This window comes from Cryptomeria japonica, unplaced genomic scaffold, assembly GCF_030272615.1.
Source record: "Cryptomeria japonica unplaced genomic scaffold, Sugi_1.0 HiC_scaffold_100, whole genome shotgun sequence".
Lineage (NCBI taxonomy): Eukaryota > Viridiplantae > Streptophyta > Pinopsida > Cupressales > Cupressaceae > Cryptomeria > Cryptomeria japonica.
Window position 1 is genome coordinate 67,501 of NW_026728922.1, and position 22,500 is coordinate 90,000.

At 60.6% G+C, this 22,500-nt stretch overlaps 2 non-coding genes across 2 annotated transcripts; both read right to left on the reverse strand.

Moving 5' to 3' along the window:
- Window positions 1–2,306: 2,306 nt before the first annotated feature.
- LOC131865034 (5S ribosomal RNA) lies at window positions 2,307–2,425 on the reverse strand. Its single transcript, XR_009363761.1, has one exon. It is a non-coding gene; the product is annotated as a 5S ribosomal RNA (ribosomal RNA).
- Window positions 2,426–10,243: 7,818 nt separating this feature from the next.
- On the reverse strand, window positions 10,244–10,362 carry LOC131865027 (5S ribosomal RNA). Its single transcript, XR_009363754.1, has one exon. It is a non-coding gene; the product is annotated as a 5S ribosomal RNA (ribosomal RNA).
- Between the last annotated feature and the right edge of the window lie 12,138 nt (window positions 10,363–22,500).

The window sequence follows — 22,500 nt, forward strand, 5'->3', positions numbered from 1 at the left end:
CACCAGCATTCCCTTTTTCTCACTATCTTTCAAAACGGAAATTTTAAAATCTCGTTTTTTTTTTGCCTTTTATGGAAATTAGTGAAGGCATCGCATCAAAGGTGCGCACCTCGCTGCCCACCTTGGTGTGCTCCGAGGTGCCCACCACGGTGCGCAACGCCGGTGCGAACCCGGGAGCGCCCCGATGTGTGCTCCAAGGTGCGGCGTGCACGAAGTCGGACCCCGGTTTGCCCCGGGTGCGCACCTCGCGTGCACCTTGGTGCGCACACCTTGGCTGGGTTGCGCGGCCTGGTGGGCACCATGGTGCGCACCAAGGAGCGCTCCGAAGTGTGCTCCAAGGTGCGGCGTGCACGAAGTCGGAGCCCGGTTTGCCCCGGGTACGCACCTCGCGTGCACCTTCGCCGGGGTGGGCACCTCGGCTGGGTTGCGCGCCCTGGTGCGCACCAAGGAGCGCTCCGAAGTGTGCTCCAAGGTGCGGCGTGCACGAAGTCGGAGCCCGGTTTGCCCCGGGTGCGCACCTTCGCCGCGGTGCGCACCATGGCGTGCACGAAGTCGGAGCCCGGTTTGCCCCGGGTGCGCACCTCGCGTGCACCTTCGGCGGGGTTGCGCGCCCTGGTGGGCACCATGGTGCGCACCAAGGAGCGCTCCGAAGTGTGCTCCAAGGTGCGGCGTGCACGAAGTCGGAGCCCGGTTTGCCCCGGGTGCGCACCTCGCGTGCACCTTCGGCGGGGTTGCGCGCCCTGGTGGGCACCATGGTGCGCACCAAGGAGCGCTCCGAAGTGTGCTCCAAGGTGCGGCGTGCACGAAGTCGGAGCCCGGTTTGCCCCGGGTGCGCACCTCGCGTGCACCTTCGCCGCGGTGGGCACCATGGCGTGCACGAAGTCGGAGCCCGGTTTGCCCCGGGTGCGCACCTCGCGTGCACCTTCGCCGGGGTGGGCACCTCGGCTGGGTTGCGCGCCCTGGTGCGCACCAAGGAGCGCTCCGAAGTGTGCTCCAAGGTGCGGCGTGCACGAAGTCGGAGCCCGGTTTGCCCCGGGTGCGCACCTCGCGTGCACCTTCGCCAGGGTGGGCACCTCGGTGCGCACACCTTCTCAATGTTTTCTTGCCTTTTCTGGAAATTGGTGAAGGCAGCGCATCAAAGGTGCGCACCTCGGTGTGCTCCGAGGTGCGAACCCGAGAGCGCTCCGAGGTGCCCACGAAGTCGAAAGTCGGGTTAATTGCATTGTTTTCCCCGGGTGCGCTCCGAGGTGCGCAACATCGGCGCGCACCAAGGAGGGCTCCGAAGTGTGCTCCAAGGTGCGCACGATGGCGTGCACCTCTGGTGCGCACGATTCGGAGCTCGGTTTGACCGGGGTGCGCACACCTTGGCTGGGTTGCGCACCTTTTGTGCGCTCCAAGGTGCGCACGAAGTCGGAGCTCGGTTTGCCCCGGGTGCGCACCTTCGCCAGGGTGCGCACCTTGATGCGCACGCCTTGGCTGGGCTGCGCACCTTGGTGGGCGCCATGGTGCGCACCTTTCGTGCGCTCCAAGGTGCGCACGAAGTCGGAGCTCGGTTTGCCCCGGGTGCGCACCTTGGTGGGCGCCATGGTGCACTCCGAGGTGCCCAAGATTGGTGCGCACCAAGGAGCGCTCCGAAGTGCGCTCCAAGGTGCGCGCGAAGTCGAAAGTTGGGTTAATTGTCCGGTTTGCCTCGGGTGCGCACCTTGCGTGCACCTTCGCCAGGGTGGGCGCCTTGGTGCGCACACCTTGGCTGGGCTGCGCACACCTTGGCACCCGCGTTTCCTTCATTTTAAATTTTTTTTTTTTACAATCTCTCAAGTGGGAAATTCTATAATCTCAACTTTTTTTGCCTTTTCAGGAAACTTTTGAATGGAGCGCATCATTGGTGCGCTCCGAAGTGTGCTCCAAAGCTCTCTCCAGCTGCGTGCACCTGCCCCGGCCGCGCACCCGGCCCCGCCCAGCTTCGCTCACCTGTCCCGGGCGTCTGGTGCGGAACCTTAGAGTAAGAAACATCACCGTGCACCTTGGCCAACGTGCGCGACTCGACCGAGCGCGCACTGGCCGAGGTGCACACCGATTTCACCTGGGTGCGCGCGCAGCACCTCGGGCGCACCGGGGTGCGCGCACAACGCCCGGGTTGCACCGTGGCCTGTGTGCTCGGGGCGCCTCGGGTGCGCGCTCGGTGTCGCCCCCGCGCGCGCGGTAGTGCGGGCAGCGCACCCCGGCCCGGCCCGGCCCCGACGAGAACGCAAACGGGCAAAAGGTTTATTCAAATAGCATTGCGACGCCCGGCGAAAAACTAAAAAAGGGTGCAACACCGGGACTTCCCGGGAGGTCACCCATCCCAGTACTACTCCGGCCCAAGCGCGCTTAACTGCGGAGTTCTGATGGGATCCGGTGCACTAACGCTGGTATGATCGCACCCGTTATGAGCTTGTCGCAGTGTGTACTTAGCAAACCGCGACCCACGTGCGAATCCACCCCGGCCACCCACCCCCGTCGAGGTGCACACCCTCCCTCGCGAAGTGCGCCCCGTTCGCCAAGTGTGAGCCCTGCCCGGGTGCGCGCACCTTGCTAGGGCGTCGGGTGTGCACCCGGCCCGGCCTACGTGCGTGCACCTGGAGGGGGCGTCGTGTGCGTGCAGTGTCCCGTCTGCAACGCGGTGCCCACACACCACCTCGGGCGCAACGACCTGCGCTCACATGTGGGCCGAGTGCACCTTGGTGCATGTTCGGGGCGCCTCGGGTGCACGCTCGATCTTGCCCCGGTGCACCAAGGCGCTCGGTTTGCCCCGGGTGCGCACTTGGTGCAAGGTGGGCACCCAAAATAGGGATCAAGCACCAAAACACAAGTTTCGGGATGCAAAATGGGACCCAAGGACCACAAATGCGTTCCAAGACCCATGATGGGTCCACGAGAACAAAAATGTGTTCCGAGACTTAATAAACAAATATTGGGTTTTAGGAGAAGAAACATGCTCTGATGCCCAAAACGAGAATCGACCCCGAAAAGGCCACAGGCCAAAAGTGGGATGCGAGACAAAAAAAAATGGGACCCGAGGACCAAAATTGGGTTCCCAGGTCGAAGACAGGGCAACCGGACAAGAAACGACCTCTAAGGCTCGAAATGAGTCCCGACGACTAAAACTTGACAAGAAGCACCCATCAGGCACCCAACTCGACACCCATGGGATGCCGACCCACCCGGGCTTCCACCTAGCACACCTTGGCACCCACCCACCCTCGCACCCAACCTCGCACCCAACTTAGCACCTTTGAACCCACATTGGCACTCACCCTGACCCTGGCACCTTGGAACCCACATTGGCACTCACCTTGACCCTGGCACCCACCTTTGCACTCACCTTGGGACCCACCCTGGCTCCCACCTCGGCACCCACCCAGACACCCACCTTGGTTCCTTGGCACCCACCTTGGATCCTTGGCACCCACCCCGACACCCACCTTGGCACGCAACTTGGCTACTTGCCACCCACCTTGGCTCCTTGACGCCCACCCCGACAACCACCCCGTGACCTACCCTGGCTAGGGTTGGTGCACACCCACCCTGGTGCCCACCTTGGCACCCACCCTATGACCCACCTTGGCACGCACCTTAGTACCCACCCCGTTACCCACCCTAGGACCCACCCCGTGACCCACCTTGGCCAGGGTGGGTGCCTTGGTGCGCACAACTTGCCTGGGCTGCACACCAGGGCGGGCTCAAGATGGCACCCGCGTTCCGTTTTTTTCACTATCTTTCAAAACGGAAATTTTAAAATCTCATTTTTTTCTTTTTTTTGCCTTTTCTGGAAATTAGTGAAGGCAGCGCATCAAAGGTGCGCAATGCTGGTGCGAACCCGGGAGCGCTCCGATGTGTGCTCCAAGGTGCGGCGTGCACGAAGTCCGAGCCCGGTTTGCCCCGGGTGCGCACCTCGCGTGCACCTTCGCCGGGGTGAGCACCTTGGCTGGGTTGCGCGCCCTGGTGCGTACCAAGGAGCGCTCTGAAGTGTGCTCCAAGGTGCGGCGTGCACGAAGTCGGAGCCCGGTTTGCCCCGGGTGTGCACCTCGGGTGCGCACCTCGCGTGCACCTTCGCTGCGGTGGGCACCTTGGCTGGGTTGCGCGCCTTGGTGGGCACCATGCAGTGCACGAAGTCGGAGCCCGGTTTGCCCCGGGCGCGCACCTCCGCCAGGGTGGGCACCTTGGTGCGCACAACTTGCCTGGGCTGCGCATCAGGAAGGGCTCAAGATGGCACCCGCGTTCCGTTTTTTTCACTATCTTTCAGAACGGAAATTTTAAAATATCGTTTTTTTTTGCCTTTTCTGGAAATTAGTGAAGGCAGCGCATCAAAGGTGCGCAACGCTGGTGCGAACCTGGGAGCGCTCCGATGTGTGCTCCAAGGTGCGGCGTGCACGAAGTCGGAGCCCGGTTTGCCTCGGGTGCGCCCTGGTGGGCACCATGGTGCGCACCAAGGAGCGCTCCGAAGTGTGCTCCAAGGTGCGGCCTGCACGAAGTCGGAGCCCGGTTTGCCCCGGGTGTGCACCTCGGGTGGGCACCTTGGTGCGCATGCCTTGCCTGGGCTGCGCACCAGGGCGGGCTCAAGATGGCACCCGCGTTCCTTTTTTTTCACTATCTTTCAAAACGGAAATTTTAAAATCTCATTTTTTTTTGCCTTTTTCTGGAAATTAGTGAAGGCAGCGCATCAAAGGTGCGCACCTCGCTGCCCACCACGGTGCGCAACGCCGGTGGGCACCCGGGAGTGCTTCGAAGTGTGCTCCAAGGTGCTGCGTGCACGTTGTCGGAGCCCGGTTTGCCCCGGGTGCGCACCTCGCGTGCACCTTCGTCGGGGTGGGCACCTTGGCTTGGTTTGCCCCGGCTGCGCTCCGAAGCGGGGTTATTGGAGCGCCGCCTCTTTTTTTGTCGGAGCGTTTGGTGGGGTTTCTCGCATTGGCTCTTCCGAGGCCCGGTTGCCACCCTGGCGCGCACGAAGTCGGAAGTAGGGTTAATTGCCCGGGTGCGCACCTTTGCCAGGGTGGCACCTTACCTGGGCTGCGCACCAGGGCGGGCTCAAGATGGCACGCGCGTTCCGTTTTTTTCACTATCTTTCAAAACGGAAATTTTAAAATCTCCTTTTTTTTTTGCCTTTTCTGGAAATTAGTGAAGGCAGCGCATCAAAGGTGCGCACCTCGCTGCCCACCTTGGTGTGCTCTGAGGTGCGCACCCGGGAGCGCTACGAAGTGTGCTCCAAGGTGCGGCGTGCACGTTGTCGGAGCCCGGTTTGCCCCGGGTGCGCACCTCGCCTGCACCTTGGCCGGGGTGGGCACCTTGGCTGGGTTTGCCCAGGGTGCGCTCCGAAGCGGGGTTACTGGAGCGCCCCCTCTTTTTTTGTCAGAGAGTTTGGTGGGGTTTCTCGCATTGGCTCTTCCCAGGCCCGATTGTTGGGTGCGCTCCCACCCTGGCGCGCGCGAAGTTGGAAGTTGGGTTAATTGCCCGGGCGCGCACCTTCGCCAGGGTGGGCACCTTGGTGCGCAAACCTTGGCTGGGCTGCGCACCAGGGCGGGCTCAAGATGGCACCAGCATTCCCTTTTTCTCACTATCTTTCAAAACGGAAATTTTAAAATCTCGTTTTTTTTTTGCCTTTTATGGAAATTAGTGAAGGCATCGCATCAAAGGTGTGCACCTCGCTGCCCACCTTGGTGTGCTCCGAGGTGCCCACCACGGTGCGCAACGCCGGTGCGAACCCGGGAGCGCCCCGATGTGTGCTCCAAGGTGCGGCGTGCACGAAGTCGGACCCCGGTTTGCCCCGGGTGCGCACCTCGCGTGCACCTTGGTGCGCACACCTTGGCTGGGTTGCGCGGCCTGGTGGGCACCATGGTGCGCACCAAGGAGCGCTCCGAAGTGTGCTCCAAGGTGCGGCGTGCACGAAGTCGGAGCCCGGTTTGCCCCGGGTGCGCACCTTCGCCGCGGTGGGCACCATGGCGTGCACGAAGTCGGAGCCCGGTTTGCCCCGGGTGCGCACCTCGCGTGCACCTTCGCCGGGGTGGGCACCTCGGCTGGGTTGCGCGCCCTGGTGCGCACCAAGGAGCGCTCTGAAGTGTGCTCCAAGGTGCGGCGTGCACGAAGTCGGAGCCCGGTTTGCCCCGGGTGTGCACCTCGCGTGCGCACCTCGCGTGCACCTTCGCTGCGGTGGGCACCTTGGCTGGGTTGCGCGCCTTGGTGGGCACCATGCAGTGCACGAAGTCGGAGCCCGGATTGCCCCGGGCGCGCACCTCCGCCAGGGTGGGCACCTTGGTGCGCACAACTTGCCTGGGGTGCGCACCAGGAAGGGCTCAAGATGGCACCCGCGTTCCGTTTTTTTCACTATCTTTCAGAACGGAAATTTTAAAATCTCGTTTTTTTTTGCCTTTTCTGGAAATTAGTGAAGGCAGCGCATCAAAGGTGCGCAACGCTGGTGCGAACCTGGGAGCGCTCCGATGTGTGCTCCAAGGTGCGGCGTGCACGAAGTCGGACCCCGGTTTGCCCCAGGTGCGCACCTCGCGTGCACCTTGGTGCGCACACCTTGGCTGGGTTGCGCGCCCTGGTGGGCACCATGGTGCGCACCAAGGAGCGCTCCGAAGTGTGCTCCAAGGTGCGGCGTGCACGAAGTCGGAGCCCGGTTTGCCCCGGGTGCGCACCTCGCGTGCACCTTCGCCGCGGTGGGCACCATGGCGTGCACGAAGTCGGAGCCCGGTTTGCCCCGGGTGCGCACCTCGCGTGCACCTTCGCCGGGGTGGGCACCTTGGTGTGCAGACCTTGGCTGGGTTGCGCGCCCTGGTGGGCACCATGGTGCGCACCAAGGAGCGCTCCGAAGTGTGCTCCAAGGTGCGGCCTGCACGAAGTCGGAGCCCGGTTTGCCCCGGGTGTGCACCTCGGGTGGGCACCTTGGTGCGCATGCCTTGCCTGGGCTGCGCACCAGGGCGGGCTCAAGATGGCACCCGCGTTCCTTTTTTTTCACTATCTTTCAAAATGGAAATTTTAAAATCTCATTTTTTTTTGCCTTTTTCTGGAAATTAGTGAAGGCAGCGCATCAAAGGTGCGCACCTCGCTGCCCACCACGGTGCGCAACGCCGGTGGGCACCCGGGAGTGCTTCGAAGTGTGCTCCAAGGTGCTGCGTGCACGTTGTCGGAGCCCGGTTTGCCCCGGGTGCGCACCTCGCGTGCACCTTCGTCGGGGTGGGCACCTTGGCTGGGTTTGCCCCGGCTGCGCTCCGAAGCGGGGTTATTGGAGCGCCGCCTCTTTTTTTGTCGGAGCGTTTGGTGGGGTTTCTCGCATTGGCTCTTCCGAGGCCCGGTTGCCACCCTGGCGCGCATGAAGTCGGAAGTAGGGTTAATTGCCCGGGTGCGCACCTTTGCCAGGGTGGGCACCTTACCTGGGCTGCGCACCAGGGCGGGCTCAAGATGGCACGCGCGTTCCGTTTTTTTCACTATCTTTCAAAACGGAAATTTTAAAATCTCCTTTTTTTTTTGCCTTTTCTGGAAATTAGTGAAGGCAGCGCATCAAAGGTGCGCACCTCGCTGCCCACCTTGGTGTGCTCTGAGGTGCGCACCCGGGAGCGCTACGAAGTGTGCTCCAAGGTGCGGCGTGCACGTTGTCGGAGCCCGGTTTGCCCCGGGTGCGCACCTCGCCTGCACCTTGGCCGGGGTGGGCACCTTGGCTGGGTTTGCCCAGGGTGCGCTCCGAAGCGGGGTTACTGGAGCGCCCCCTCTTTTTTTGTCAGAGCGTTTGGTGGGGTTTCTCGCATTGGCTCTTCCCAGGCCCGGTTGTTGGGTGCGCTCCCACCCTGGCGCGCGCGAAGTTGGAAGTTGGGTTAATTGCCCGGGCGCGCACCTTCGCCAGGGTGGGCACCTTGGTGCGCACACCTTGGCTGGGCTGCGCACCAGGGCGGGCTCAAGATGGCACCAGCATTCCCTTTTTCTCACTATCTTTCAAAACGGAAATTTTAAAATCTCGTTTTTTTTTTGCCTTTTATGGAAATTAGTGAAGGCATCGCATCAAAGGTGCGCACCTCGCTGCCCACCTTGGTGTGCTCCGAGGTGCCCACCACGGTGCGCAACGCCGGTGCGAACCCGGGAGCGCCCCGATGTGTGCTCCAAGGTGCGGCGTGCACGAAGTCGGACCCCGGTTTGCCCCGGGTGCGCACCTCGCGTGCACCTTGGTGCGCACACCTTGGCTGGGTTGCGCGGCCTGGTGGGCACCATGGTGCGCACCAAGGAGCGCTCCGAAGTGTGCTCCAAGGTGCGGCGTGCACGAAGTCGGAGCCCGGTTTGCCCCGGGTACGCACCTCGCGTGCACCTTCGCCGGGGTGGGCACCTCGGCTGGGTTGCGCGCCCTGGTGCGCACCAAGGAGCGCTCCGAAGTGTGCTCCAAGGTGCGGCGTGCACGAAGTCGGAGCCCGGTTTGCCCCGGGTGCGCACCTTCGCCGCGGTGCGCACCATGGCGTGCACGAAGTCGGAGCCCGGTTTGCCCCGGGTGCGCACCTCGCGTGCACCTTCGGCGGGGTTGCGCGCCCTGGTGGGCACCATGGTGCGCACCAAGGAGCGCTCCGAAGTGTGCTCCAAGGTGCGGCGTGCACGAAGTCGGAGCCCGGTTTGCCCCGGGTGCGCACCTCGCGTGCACCTTCGGCGGGGTTGCGCGCCCTGGTGGGCACCATGGTGCGCACCAAGGAGCGCTCCGAAGTGTGCTCCAAGGTGCGGCGTGCACGAAGTCGGAGCCCGGTTTGCCCCGGGTGCGCACCTCGCGTGCACCTTCGCCGCGGTGGGCACCATGGCGTGCACGAAGTCGGAGCCCGGTTTGCCCCGGGTGCGCACCTCGCGTGCACCTTCGCCGGGGTGGGCACCTCGGCTGGGTTGCGCGCCCTGGTGCGCACCAAGGAGCGCTCCGAAGTGTGCTCCAAGGTGCGGCGTGCACGAAGTCGGAGCCCGGTTTGCCCCGGGTGCGCACCTCGCGTGCACCTTCGCCAGGGTGGGCACCTCGGTGCGCACACCTTCTCAATGTTTTCTTGCCTTTTCTGGAAATTGGTGAAGGCAGCGCATCAAAGGTGCGCACCTCGGTGTGCTCCGAGGTGCGAACCCGAGAGCGCTCCGAGGTGCCCACGAAGTCGAAAGTCGGGTTAATTGCATTGTTTTCCCCGGGTGCGCTCCGAGGTGCGCAACATCGGCGCGCACCAAGGAGGGCTCCGAAGTGTGCTCCAAGGTGCGCACGATGGCGTGCACCTCTGGTGCGCACGATTCGGAGCTCGGTTTGACCGGGGTGCGCACACCTTGGCTGGGTTGCGCACCTTTTGTGCGCTCCAAGGTGCGCACGAAGTCGGAGCTCGGTTTGCCCCGGGTGCGCACCTTCGCCAGGGTGCGCACCTTGATGCGCACGCCTTGGCTGGGCTGCGCACCTTGGTGGGCGCCATGGTGCGCACCTTTCGTGCGCTCCAAGGTGCGCACGAAGTCGGAGCTCGGTTTGCCCCGGGTGCGCACCTTGGTGGGCGCCATGGTGCACTCCGAGGTGCCCAAGATTGGTGCGCACCAAGGAGCGCTCCGAAGTGCGCTCCAAGGTGCGCGCGAAGTCGAAAGTTGGGTTAATTGTCCGGTTTGCCTCGGGTGCGCACCTTGCGTGCACCTTCGCCAGGGTGGGCGCCTTGGTGCGCACACCTTGGCTGGGCTGCGCACACCTTGGCACCCGCGTTTCCTTCATTTTAAATTTTTTTTTTTTACAATCTCTCAAGTGGGAAATTCTATAATCTCAACTTTTTTTGCCTTTTCAGGAAACTTTTGAATGGAGCGCATCATTGGTGCGCTCCGAAGTGTGCTCCAAAGCTCTCTCCAGCTGCGTGCACCTGCCCCGGCCGCGCACCCGGCCCCGCCCAGCTTCGCTCACCTGTCCCGGGCGTCTGGTGCAGAACCTTAGAGTAAGAAACATCACCGTGCACCTTGGCCAACGTGCGCGACTCGACCGAGCGCGCACTGGCCGAGGTGCACACCGATTTCACCTGGGTGCGCGCGCAGCACCTCGGGCGCACCGGGGTGCGCGCACAACGCCCGGGTTGCACCGTGGCCTGTGTGCTCGGGGTGCCTCGGGTGCGCGCTCGGTGTCGCCCCCCGCGCGCGCGGTAGTGCGGGCAGCGCACCCCGGCCCGGCCCGGCCCCGACGAGAACGCAAACGGGCAAAAGGTTTATTCAAATAGCATTGCGACGCCCGGCGAAAAACTAAAAAAGGGTGCAACACCGGGACTTCCCGGGAGGTCACCCATCCCAGTACTACTCCGGCCCAAGCGCGCTTAACTGCGGAGTTCTGATGGGATCCGGTGCACTAATGCTGGTATGATCGCACCCGTTATGAGCTTGTCGCAGTGTGTACTTAGCAAACCGCGACCCACGTGCGAATCCACCCCGGCCACCCACCCCCGTCGAGGTGCACACCCTCCCTCGCGAAGTGCGCCCCGTTCGCCAAGTGTGAGCCCTGCCCGGGTGCGCGCACCTTGCTAGGGCGTCGGGTGTGCACCCGGCCCGGCCTACGTGCGTGCACCTGGAGGGGGCGTCGTGTGCGTGCAGTGTCCCGTCTGCAACGCGGTGCCCACACACCACCTCGGGCGCAACGACCTGCGCTCACATGTGGGCCGAGTGCACCTTGGTGCATGTTCGGGGCGCCTCGGGTGCACGCTCGATCTTGCCCCGGTGCACCAAGGCGCTCGGTTTGCCCCGGGTGCGCACTTGGTGCAAGGTGGGCACCCAAAATAGGGATCAAGCACCAAAACACAAGTTTCGGGATGCAAAATGGGACCCAAGGACCACAAATGCGTTCCAAGACCCATGATGGGTCCACGAGAACAAAAATGTGTTCCGAGACTTAATAAACAAATATTGGGTTTTAGGAGAAGAAACATGCTCTGATGCCCAAAACGAGAATCGACCCCGAAAAGGCCACAGGCCAAAAGTGGGATGCGAGACAAAAAAAAATGGGACCCGAGGACCAAAATTGGGTTCCCAGGTCGAAGACAGGGCAACCGGACAAGAAACGACCTCTAAGGCTCGAAATGAGTCCCGACGACTAAAACTTGACAAGAAGCACCCATCAGGCACCCAACTCGACACCCATGGGATGCCGACCCACCCGGGCTTCCACCTAGCACACCTTGGCACCCACCCACCCTCGCACCCAACCTCGCACCCAACTTAGCACCTTTGAACCCACATTGGCACTCACCCTGACCCTGGCACCTTGGAACCCACATTGGCACTCACCTTGACCCTGGCACCCACCTTTGCACTCACCTTGGGACCCACCCTGGCTCCCACCTCGGCACCCACCCAGACACCCACCTTGGTTCCTTGGCACCCACCTTGGATCCTTGGCACCCACCCCGACACCCACCTTGGCACGCAACTTGGCTACTTGCCACCCACCTTGGCTCCTTGACGCCCACCCCGACAACCACCCCGTGACCTACCCTGGCTAGGGTTGGTGCACACCCACCCTGGTGCCCACCTTGGCACCCACCCTATGACCCACCTTGGCACGCACCTTAGTACCCACCCCGTTACCCACCCTAGGACCCACCCCGTGACCCACCTTGGCCAGGGTGGGTGCACCCACCCTGGTGCCCACCTTGGCACCCACCCATCCTAGCACCCAGCCTGTGACCGGGCTTGGAACCCAACCTTGCACCCGCACCCGTCTTGGCCAGTGTGGGTGCGCACCCATCCTGGCACCCACGTTGTGACACACCCTTTAACCCACGCACCCTAGCACCCACGTTGGCACCCACCTTGGAACCCAACCTAGCAACTTGGCACCCACCCCGTGACCCACCTTGGCATCCACCATAGCAGTCGCCGACTTGGCACCCACCTCGGCACCCACCTTGACACTTGTGGACCCACCTTGCCACTCACCCTAGCATCGACCCATCCTAGCACCCACCCTGGCACCTTTGCACCCTAGCACTCACCCATCCTAGCACCTAACCTGTGACCCACCTTGACACTCACCCTCGCACCCACCTTGGAACCCAACCTAGCACCCACCCACCCTGACACCAACCCTAGCACCTACCCACCCTTGCACCCACCCTGTGACCCATCTTGGCACCCACCCATCCTACCACTCAACCTATCACCCACCTTCTCACCCACCTTGGCATCCACCTTAGCACCCACCCACACTGGCACCTTGGCACCCACCTCGGGCAAGGTGGGTGCACACCCACCCTGGCACCCAATTTAGAACCCACCGAGCATGTTACCCACCTTGGCACCCACATTGCAGCCCACCCTAGTACCCACCCTATGACCCACATTGGCATCCACACCCTAGCACCCAGGCACCTCGACACCCGCCTTGACACCCACCCTAGCACTGAACCTGTGACCCACCTTGGAACTCACCCTAGAACCCACCCACCCTGTGAACCACCTTGGCATCCACCTTAGCACCCACCCACCTTGGCACCCACTCTAGCACTCACCCATCCTAACACCCAACTTGTTACCCACCTTGGCACCCGCCCTCGCGTCCACCTTGAAACCCACCCTAGCACCCACCCACGCAGGAGCCCACCTTGGCACCCAACCTAACACCCACGCATCCTGGCACCCAACTTGTGACCCACCTTGGAACCCACCCTAGTACCCACCTTTGAACCCACTATATCACCAACCCACCTTGGCACCCACCCTATGACCCTCTTTGGAATCCACCCTAGCACGCACCCACCCTGGCACCCACCATGGAGCGCACCCTAGCACCCACCCACCTCGGCACGCACCTCAACACCCACCTTGGTGTGCGCACTGCGCCAACCTCTCAAAGACCCTATGTGGTGCGCTCCAAAGTGTACACCTTTGGTGCGCTCCAAGGTGCGCACCTTTGGTGCACACCGAGGTGCACACCAAAGTGTGCACCGAGGTGAGCACCAAAGTGCACTCCAGGGTGCACACCAAGGCGTGCACCTTTGGTGCGGTCAATGCAAACGAATTCGGAAGTTGGGGTCGATGTCCTAATCGCTGCTGCAGACTACACGTATGAGAATCGGACAAATAGCTTTATATAGGGGAGGTGTTGCGTTTGATGGGTCGACTCCCCTGGTTGTGTGCACTGCACCAACTTCAAAGACCCTGTCTTGTTTAAGAAGTCAAAAGTTGGGGTGGATGTCCTAATCATTGCTGCAGTCTACGCATGTATGAGAATCAGACAAATAGCTTATATAGGGGAGGTGTTGCATTCGGTGGGTTGACTCCCCTGGTTGTGCGCACTGCGCCAACCTCAAAGACCCCGCATAGCAGAAGAAGTCGGAAGTCGGATTTTGGTGAGCACCAAGGCGTGCACCTTTGGTGCGGTCAACGCAGACGAATTCAGAAGTTGGGGTGGATGTCCTAATCGTTGTTGCAGGCTACACATGTATGAGAATCAGACAAATAGCTTATATAGGGGAGGTGTTGGGTTTGATGGGTCAACTCCCTTGGTTGTGCGCATTACGCCAACCTCAAAGACCTTGTTTTCGTTAAGAAGTCAAAAGTTGGGGTCAATGTCCTAATGGCTCCTGCAGGCTACACATGTATGAGAATCGGACAAATAGCTTATATAGGGGAGGTGTTGGGTTTGATGGGTCGACTCCCCTGGTTGTGCGCATTACGTCAACCTCAAAGACCTTGTTTTCGTTAAGAAGTCAAAAGTTGGGGTCGATGTCCTAATTGCTCCTGTAGACTACACATGTATGAGAATCAGACAAATAGCTTATATAGGGGAGGTGTTGGGTTTGATGGGTTGACTCCCCTAGTTGTTCGCATTACACCAACCTCAAAGACCTTGTTTTCGTTTAGAAGCCGAAAGTTGGGGTCGATGTCCTAATTGCTCCTGCAGGCTACGCATGTATGAGAATCAGACAAATAGCTTATATAGGGGAGGTGTTGGGTTTGATGGGTCGACTCCCCTGGTTGTGCGCATTGCGCCAACCTCAAAGACCCTGCATTGCGGATGAAGTCGAAAGTCAGAGTTTGGTGTGCTACAAGGTGTGGTCGAAGGTGCTCACCTAGGTGTGCACCTTTGGAGCACAGGAAAAGTGCCCTCCAAAAGTGCGCACCTTTGGAGTGCACAAAAGTGCCCTCCAAAAGTGCGCACCTTTGGAGCGCAGAAAAGTGCCCTCCAAAAAGTGCCCTCCAAAAGTGCGCACCTTTGGAGCTCCAAAAAGTGCCCTCCAAAAGTGCGCACCTTTGGAGCGCAGAAAAGTGCCCTCCAAAAAGTGCCCTCCAAAAGTGCGCACCTTTGGAGCGCAGAAAAGTGCCCTCCAAAAGTGCGCACCTTTGGAGCGCAGAAAAGTGCCCTCCAAAAAGTGCCCTCCAAAAGTGCGCACCTTTGGAGCGCAGAAAAGTGCCCTCCAAAAAGTGCCCTCCAAAAGTGCGCACCTTTGGAGCGCAGAAAAGTGCCCTCCAAAAAGTGCCCTCCAAAAGTGCGCACCTTTGGAGCGCAGAAAAGTGCCCTCCAAAAAGTGCCCTCCAAAAGTGCGCACCTTTGGAGCGCAGAAAAGTGCCCTCCAAAAAGTGCCCTCCAAAAGTGCGCACCTTTGGAGCGCAGAAAAGTGCCCTCCAAAAGTGCGCACCTTTGGAGCGCACAAAAGTGCCCTCCAAAAGTGCGCACTTTTGGTGCGCACCAAGGCGCTGGTTCGGTCGTTGCAGGCGAGTTCGGAAGTTGGGGTCGATGTCCTGAGCGGAGGTGCAAACTACACAGGTGTCGGAATCGGACAAATAGCTTATATAGGGGAGGTGTATGCTTCGATGGGTCGACTCCCCAGGTTGAGCGCACCGCGCCAACCTCAAAGACCCTACGGTATGGATGAAGTCGGAAGTTGGGTCCGATGACCAATTCGATTAGTAGGTATGCTCATGAGGTCGGAATTTGGGTCCGATGACCTGCCATGTGCAGGAAGGCGAATGTTGACACTGTGCGTTGCAAGGTGCACACCAAGGCGCTGGTGCGGTCTTTTTAGTCGAGTTCGGAAGTTGGGGTCGATGTCCTGATCGGAGGTGCAAGCTACACAGGTGTGGGAATCGGACAAATAGCTTATATAGGGGAGGTGTATGCTTCGTTGGGTCGACTCCCCGGGTTGAGCGCACCGCGCCAACCTCAAAGACCCTACGGTATGGATGAAGTCGGAAGTTGGGTCCGATGACCGATTCGATATGTAGGCATACTCGCGAGGTCGGAATTTGGGTCCGATGACCTGCCACGTGCAGGAAGGCGAATGTTGGCACTGTGCGTTGCAAGGTGCGCACCAAGGCGCTGGTTCGGTCGTTGGAGGCGAGTTCGGAAGTTGGGGTCGATGTCTTGATCGGAGGTGCAAACTACACAGGTGTGGGAATCGGACAAATAGCTTATATAGGGGAGGTGTATGCTTCGTTGGGTCGACTCCCCGGGTTGAGCGCACCGCGCCAACCTCAAAGACCCTACGGTATGGATGAAGTCGGAAGTTGGGTCCGATGACCGATTCGATATGTAGGCATACTCGCGAGGTCGGAATTTGGGTCCGATGACCTGCCATGTGCAGGAAGGCGAATGTTGGGACTGTGCGTCGCAAGGTGCGCACCAAGGCGCTGGTGCCGTCGTTGCAGTCGAGTTCGGAAGTTGGGGTCGATGTCCTGGTCAGAGGTGCAAACTACACAGGTGTGGGAATCGGACAAATAGCTTATATAGGGGAGGTGTATGCTTCGATGGGTCGACTCCCTGGGTTGAGCGCACCGCGCCAACCTCAAAGACCCTACAGTATGGATGAAGTCGGAAGTTGGGTCCGATGACCGATTCGATACGTAGGCATATTGGCGAGGTCTGAATTTGTGTCCGATGACCTGCCATGCGCAGGAAGGCGGAATTTGGGTCCGATGACCGAGTTGATGGCGTGCCATGCGCAGAAAGGCGGAATTTGGGTCCGATGACCGAGTTGATGTTGATGGCCCGCCATGCACAGGAAGGCGGAATTTGGGTCCGATGACCGATTTGAAGGCGTGCCATACGCAAAAAGGCGGAGTTTGGGTCCGATGACCGAGTTGATATTGATGGCCCGCCATGCGCAGGAAGGCGGAATTTGGGTCCGATGACCTGACATACGCATGGAGTCCGACTCGGGGGCCGATGTTCGATTCGATGACTTGCATTGTGGGTAAAGTCGGAAGTTGTGGTCTTTGACCCGATTCGATGACCAGACTTCGGCTGCTTGAGAATCGGACAAATAACTTATATAGGGGAGGTAGTGTTCTCGAGCATCCTCCCCCCGTGCCCGTTTATGTCGATTGATGCTGGTGCTCGACTGGTTGGAGCGCTCGGATGCAAAAATCTTGCACCAGGATTTATCGATTGTGATGGACACGGCAAGTCTCCTGATTGCTATGCAGGAGCTCATCGTGAATCTCTATGCGGCCTTGGTATGGACTCGACCTGCGGAATGGTTCGGCAATGGTAGTCGCTCCAACACGTCCTTGCAATGGCCACAGAGGTGATTCGACTAGAGCTCCAGTCTAGCTTTTGGGTTGCTTGGCGGACTGGTATAGCCGCGATCGAGTTCCGGCCATGAACGTTTTAGATAGCTCTTGGGCTTTCTGGGACGGAAGTCGGAAGTTTGGGCTGTTGTCCGATTTGATGACCATTCTTCGGATGTGTGAGAATCGGACAAATAACTTATATAGGGGACTGTGTTGTCTCACGCAGCCCCCTCCGTGCCCCTCTATCTCGACCGATGTTGGTGCTTGAAAGGGTTGGGATCGCTCGGATTTATAAACGTGCACCACCATTTGTCGAGTGTGAGGGACGCGGCAGGTCTCCTAAATGCTATGCGGGCGCTCTCTGAGAATCTCTATCCGGCCTCGACACAGACTAGTCTTGCTGAATGGTTTGGCACTGGTAGTCGATCCAACACGTCGTTGTTGTGGCCGCCTAGGCGATTCGATTCGAGCCCCCGTCTAGCTTTTGGGTTGCTTGGCGGATTTTGCCCTATCCGCAAGTGAGCTCGGTCCCTAAACGTTCGAGAAACCCGATTGCTATGCGCCGACTCTCTTTCTTGCGAGCCTCCATCTAGCTTTTGGGTCTCTACGGAACGGAAGTCGGAATCTGGGACCGTTGTTTGATTCGACGAGGCAGACTACGGTTGTGCGAGAATCGGACAAATAACTTATATAGGGGAGGTGTTGACTGGAGCATTCTCCCCCGTGCCCCTCTAACTCGACCAATGCTGGCGCTCGAACGGTGGTAGCGCTCGGATTTTCATTGAGCGCCAGCATTGGTCGATTTAGAGGGGCATGCGAGATTCCCGAATGCTATGCGAGGGCTCTAACGGAAATGTCTATTGGTTTCGGTATGGATGCAATTGCGAGTGGTTCGGCAAAGGTAGTCGTTCCGATGCGTCCATGTCGTGGCCAAATCGATAATTCGATTTGAGCCCTCGTATAGCATTTGGGTCTCTCGATGTGATTCCGCATTCCAGTCCCTTTGGGCACTGCTTGAGCCGCATCCCAGGGGGTTCCCTTCCCAATAATCTGCCTCGCAACCCGATTGCTATGCGGTGAGGCTCCTCGGCCGCCTCGGAACTATCTGTGTATCAGACGCATCGCGGGATAAGGGGTTGGCAACGGTAGTCGCCCCAAGCGCGTCCGATGCTTGGACCATTCCGAGGCGGCCCTGAAGCCTCTTCCGTCTAGCCGTTGGGTCCTTCTCGCCGCATCCCTCGCCTCGCACCCCGATTGCTATGCGGTGAGGCTCCTCGGCCGCCTCGGAACTATCTGTGTATCGGACGCGTCGCGGGATAAGGGGTTGTCACTGGTAGTCGCCCCAAGCGCGTCCGATGCTTGGACCATTCCGAGGCGGCCCTGAAGCCTCTTCCGTCTAGCCGTTGGGTCCTTCTCGCCGCATCCCTCGCCTCGCACCCCGATTGCTATGCGGTGAGGCTCCTCGGCCGCCTCGGAACTATCTGTGTATCGGACGCGTCGCGGGATAAGGGGTTGTCATTGGTAGTCGCCCCAAGCGCGTCCGATGCTTGGACCATTCCGAGGCGGCCCTGAAGCCTCTTCCGTCTAGCCGTTGGGTCCTTCTCGCCGCATCCCTCGCCTCGCACCCCGATTGCTATGCGGTGAGGCTCCTCGGCCGCCTCGGAACTATCTGTGTATCGGACGCGTCGCGGGATAAGGGGTTGTCACTGGTAGTCGCCCCAAGCGCGTCCGATGCTTGGACCATTCCGAGGCGGCCCTGAAGCCTCTTCCGTCTAGCCGTTGGGTCCTTCTCGCCGCATCCCTCGCCTCGCACCCCGATTGCTATGCGGTGAGGCTCCTCGGCCGCCTCGGAACTATCTGTGTATCGGACGCGTCGCGGGATAAGGGGTTGTCACTGGTAGTCGCCCCAAGCGCGTTCGATGCTTGGACCATTCCGAGGCGGCCCTGAAGCCTCTTCCGTCTAGCCGTTGGGTCCTTCTCGCCGCATCCCTCGCCTCGCACCCCGATTGCTATGCGGTGAGGCTCCTCGGCCGCCTTGGAACTATCTGTGTATCGGACGCGTCGCGGGATAAGGGGTTGTCACTGGTAGTCGCCCCAAGCGCGTCCGATGCTTAGACCATTCCGAGGCGGACCCGAAGCCTCTTCCGTCTAGCCGTTGGGTCCTTCTCGCCGCATCCTTCGCCTCGCACCCCGATTGCTATGCGGTGAGGCTCCTCGGCCGCCTCGGAACTATCTGTGTATCGGACGCGTCGCGGGATAAGGGGTTGTCACTGGTAGTCGCCCCAAGCGCGTCCGATGCTTGGACCATTCCGAGGCGGACCCGAAGCCTCTTCCGTCTAGCCGTTGGGTCCTTCTCGCCGCATCCCTCGCCTCGCACCCCGATTGCTATGCGGTGAGGCTCCTCGGCCGCCTTGGAACTATCTGTGTATCGGACGCGTCGCGGGATAAGGGGTTGTCACTGGTAGTCGCCCCAAGCGCGTCCGATGCTTGGACCATTCCGAGGCGGACCCGAAGCCTCTTCCGTCTAGCCGTTGGGTCCTTCTCGCCGCATCCCTCGCCTCGCACCCCGATTGCTATGCGGTGAGGCTCCTCGGCCGCCTTGGAACTATCTGTGTATCGGACGCGTCGCGGGATAAGGGGTTGTCACTGGTAGTCGCCCCAAGCGCGTCCGATGCTTGGACCATTCCGAGGCGGACCCGAAGCCTCTTCCGTCTAGCCGTTGGGTCCTTCTCGCCGCATCCCTCGCCTCGCACCCCGATTGCTATGCGGTGAGGCTCCTCGGCCGCCTTGGAACTATCTGTGTATCGGACGCGTCGCGGGATAAGGGGTTGTCACTGGTAGTCGCCCCAAGCGCGTCCGATGCTTGGACCATTCCGAGGCGGCCCCGAAGCCTCTTCCGTGTAGCCGTTGGGTCCTTCTCGCCGCATCCCTCGCCTCGCACCCCGATTGCTATGCGGTGAGGCTCCTCGGCCGCCTTGGAACTATCTGTGTATCGGACGCGTCGCGGGATAAGGGGTTGTCACTGGTAGTCGCCCCAAGCGCGTCCGATGCTTGGACCATTCCGAGGCGGCCCCGAAGCCTCTTCCGTGTAGCCGTTGGGTCCTTCTCGCCGCATCCCTCGCCTCGCACCCCGATTGCTATGCGGTGAGGCTCCTCGGCCGCCTTGGAACTATCTGTGTATCGGACGCGTCGCGGGATAAGGGGTTGTCACTGGTAGTCGCCCCAAGCGCGTCCGATGCTTGGACCATTCCGAGGCGGACCTGAAGCCTCTTCCCTCTAGCCGTTGGGGCTTTCTCGCCGCATCCCTCGCCTCGCACCCTGATTGCTATGCTGTGAGGCTCCTCGGCCGCCTTGGAACTATCTGTGTATCGGACGCATCGCGGGATAAGGGGTTGGCAGTGGTAGTCGCCCCAAGTGCATCCGATGCTTGGACCATTCCGAGGCGGCCCTGCAGCCTCTTCCGTCTAGCCGTTGGGGCCATCTCGCCGCATCCCCCACCTCGCACCACGATTGCTATGCGGTGAGGCTCCTTGGCCGCCTCGGAACTATCTGTGTATCGGACGCATCGCGGGATAAGGGGTTGTCACTGGTAGTCGCCCCAAGCGCGTCCGATGCTTGGACTATTCCGAGGCGGCCCTGCAGCCTCTTCCGTCTAGCCGTTGGGGCCATCTCGCTGCATCCCCCACCTCCTCGGCCGCCTCGGAACTATCTGTGTATCGGACGCATCGCGGGATAAGGGGTTGGCAGTGGTAGTCGCCCCAAGCGCGTCCGATGCTTGGACTATTCCGAGGCAGCCCTGCAGCCTCTTCCGTCTAGCCTTTGGGGCCATCTCGCCGCATCCCTCGCCTCGCACCCCGATTGCTATGCGGTGAGGCTCCTCGGCCGCCTGGGAACTATCTTCGTATCGGACGCATCGCGGGATAAGGGGTTGTCACTGGTAGTCGCCCCAAGCGCGTCCGATGCTTGGACTATTCCGAGGCGGCCCTGTGGCCTCTTCCGTCTAGCCGTTGGGGCCATCTCGCCGCATCCCCCACCTCGCACCCCGATTGCTATGCGGTGAGGCTCTTCGGCCGCCTTGGAACTATCTTCGTATCGGACGCATTGCGGGATAAGGGGTTGTCACTGGTAGTGGCCCCAAGCGCGTCCGATGCTTGGACTATTCCGAGGCGGCCCTGCAGCCTCTTCCGTCTAGCCGTTGGGGCCATCTCGCCGCATCCCCCACCTCGCACCCCGATTGCTATGCGGTGAGGCTCCTCGGCCGCCTTGGAACTATCTTCGTATCGGACGCATCGCGGGATAAGGGGTTGTCACTGGTAGTCGCCCCAAGCGCGTCCGATGCTTGGACTATTCCGACGCGGCCCTGTGGCCTCTTCCGTCTAGCCGTTGGGGCCATCTCGCCGCATCCCCCACCTCGCACCCCGATTGCTATGCGGTGAGGCTCCTCGGCCGCCTTGGAACCATCTTCGTATCGGACGCATCGCGGGATAGGGGGCTGTCACTGGTAGTCGCCCCAAGTGTGTCCGATGCTTGGACCATTCCTAGGCGGCCCTGAAGCCTCTTCCGTCTAGCCGTTGGGGCCTTCCCGCCCCATCCCTCGCCTCGCACCCCCGATTGCTATGCGGTGAGGCTCCTCGGCCGCCTTGGAACCATCTGTGTATCGGACGCATCGCGGGATAAGGGGTTGGCACTGGCAGTCGCCCCAAGCGCGTCCGATGCTTGGACCATTCCGAGGTGGCCCTGAAGCCTCTTCCGTCTAGCCGTTGGGGCCTTCCCGCCCCATCCCTCGCCTCGCACCCCGATTGATATGCGGTGAGGCTCCTCGGCCGCCTTGGAACTATCTGTGTATCGGACGCATCGCGGGATAAGGGGTTGGCACTGGTAGTCGTCCCAATCGCATCCGATGCTTGGACCATTCCGAGGCGGCCCTGCAGCCTCTTCCGTTTAGCCGTCGGGGCCTTCCCGCCGCATCCCTCGCCTCGCATCCCGATTCCTATGCGGTGAGTCTTCTCGGCCGCCGCGGAACTATACCTGTTATTGCTACTGCATCCTTCGGCTGGTAACCTCCTCTGCCGCCTTGGAACGTTCTCTTTGTCGGACGCGTCGCGGGATAAGGGGTTGGCACTGGTAGTCGCCCCAAGCGCGCCCGATGCATAGACCGCTCCGAGTCGACCTTGCTTTCAGCCTCTCACATGCATAGACCTCTCTGAGTCGACCCTGCAGCCTCTCACGTTTAGCCTTTGGAATCTCGCCTCACAACATGATTGCTATCCTTGATGCATCCCTTGCCTCGAGCCCTGATTGCTTTCTTGGCTGCATCCCTCCTCTCCTCACAGCCCGGTTGTCATCACTGCTTCATCCGTCGCTTCATGCATTCTGGCTGCTGGGCCCTTCCCACCGCACACCTCGATTGCTATCTCTTCTGCATCACACACCCCGATTGCTATCTCTGCTACATCCCTCGGCTCTCACTTCTGCATCCTTCGCCTCACACCTCGATTGCTATCAATGCTGCATCCGTAACCTCACACCCCGATTGCTATGCGGGGAGGCTCCTTGGCCGCCTTGGAAATTTCTGTGTGTCGGACGCACCGCGGGATAAGGGGTTGGCACTGGTAGTCGCCCCAAGTGCGCCCGATTCTTAGACCGCTTCGAGGTGACCTCGTAGCCTCTTTCGTCCAGGCTTCCTGCCTTCAACGCCCTTTTTACACCTCGATTGCTATGCGCGGGCTCGTTGGCGTCTATCACCTCTCTGCGAAGAGTGGCACGATGATTGTTGGGGTAAATCGTAGCAGTCCGATCTCTGGCCTTGGGCCATTGTGAGGGCTGATCGATTTCCTGTGCGCATCTCGTGTTCGCCCAGTAACAGACTCGACGACTTGTAATCGGTCTTGTTCCCGATTGTTCCTGGAGGTAGTCTTCGGAACTCTTGGATTTGACCTGTCACTCGAACTGTCCTCTTCCGAGGATGCTTGTGTGTGTGTGCTTGTGCCATTTCCTTGGCGG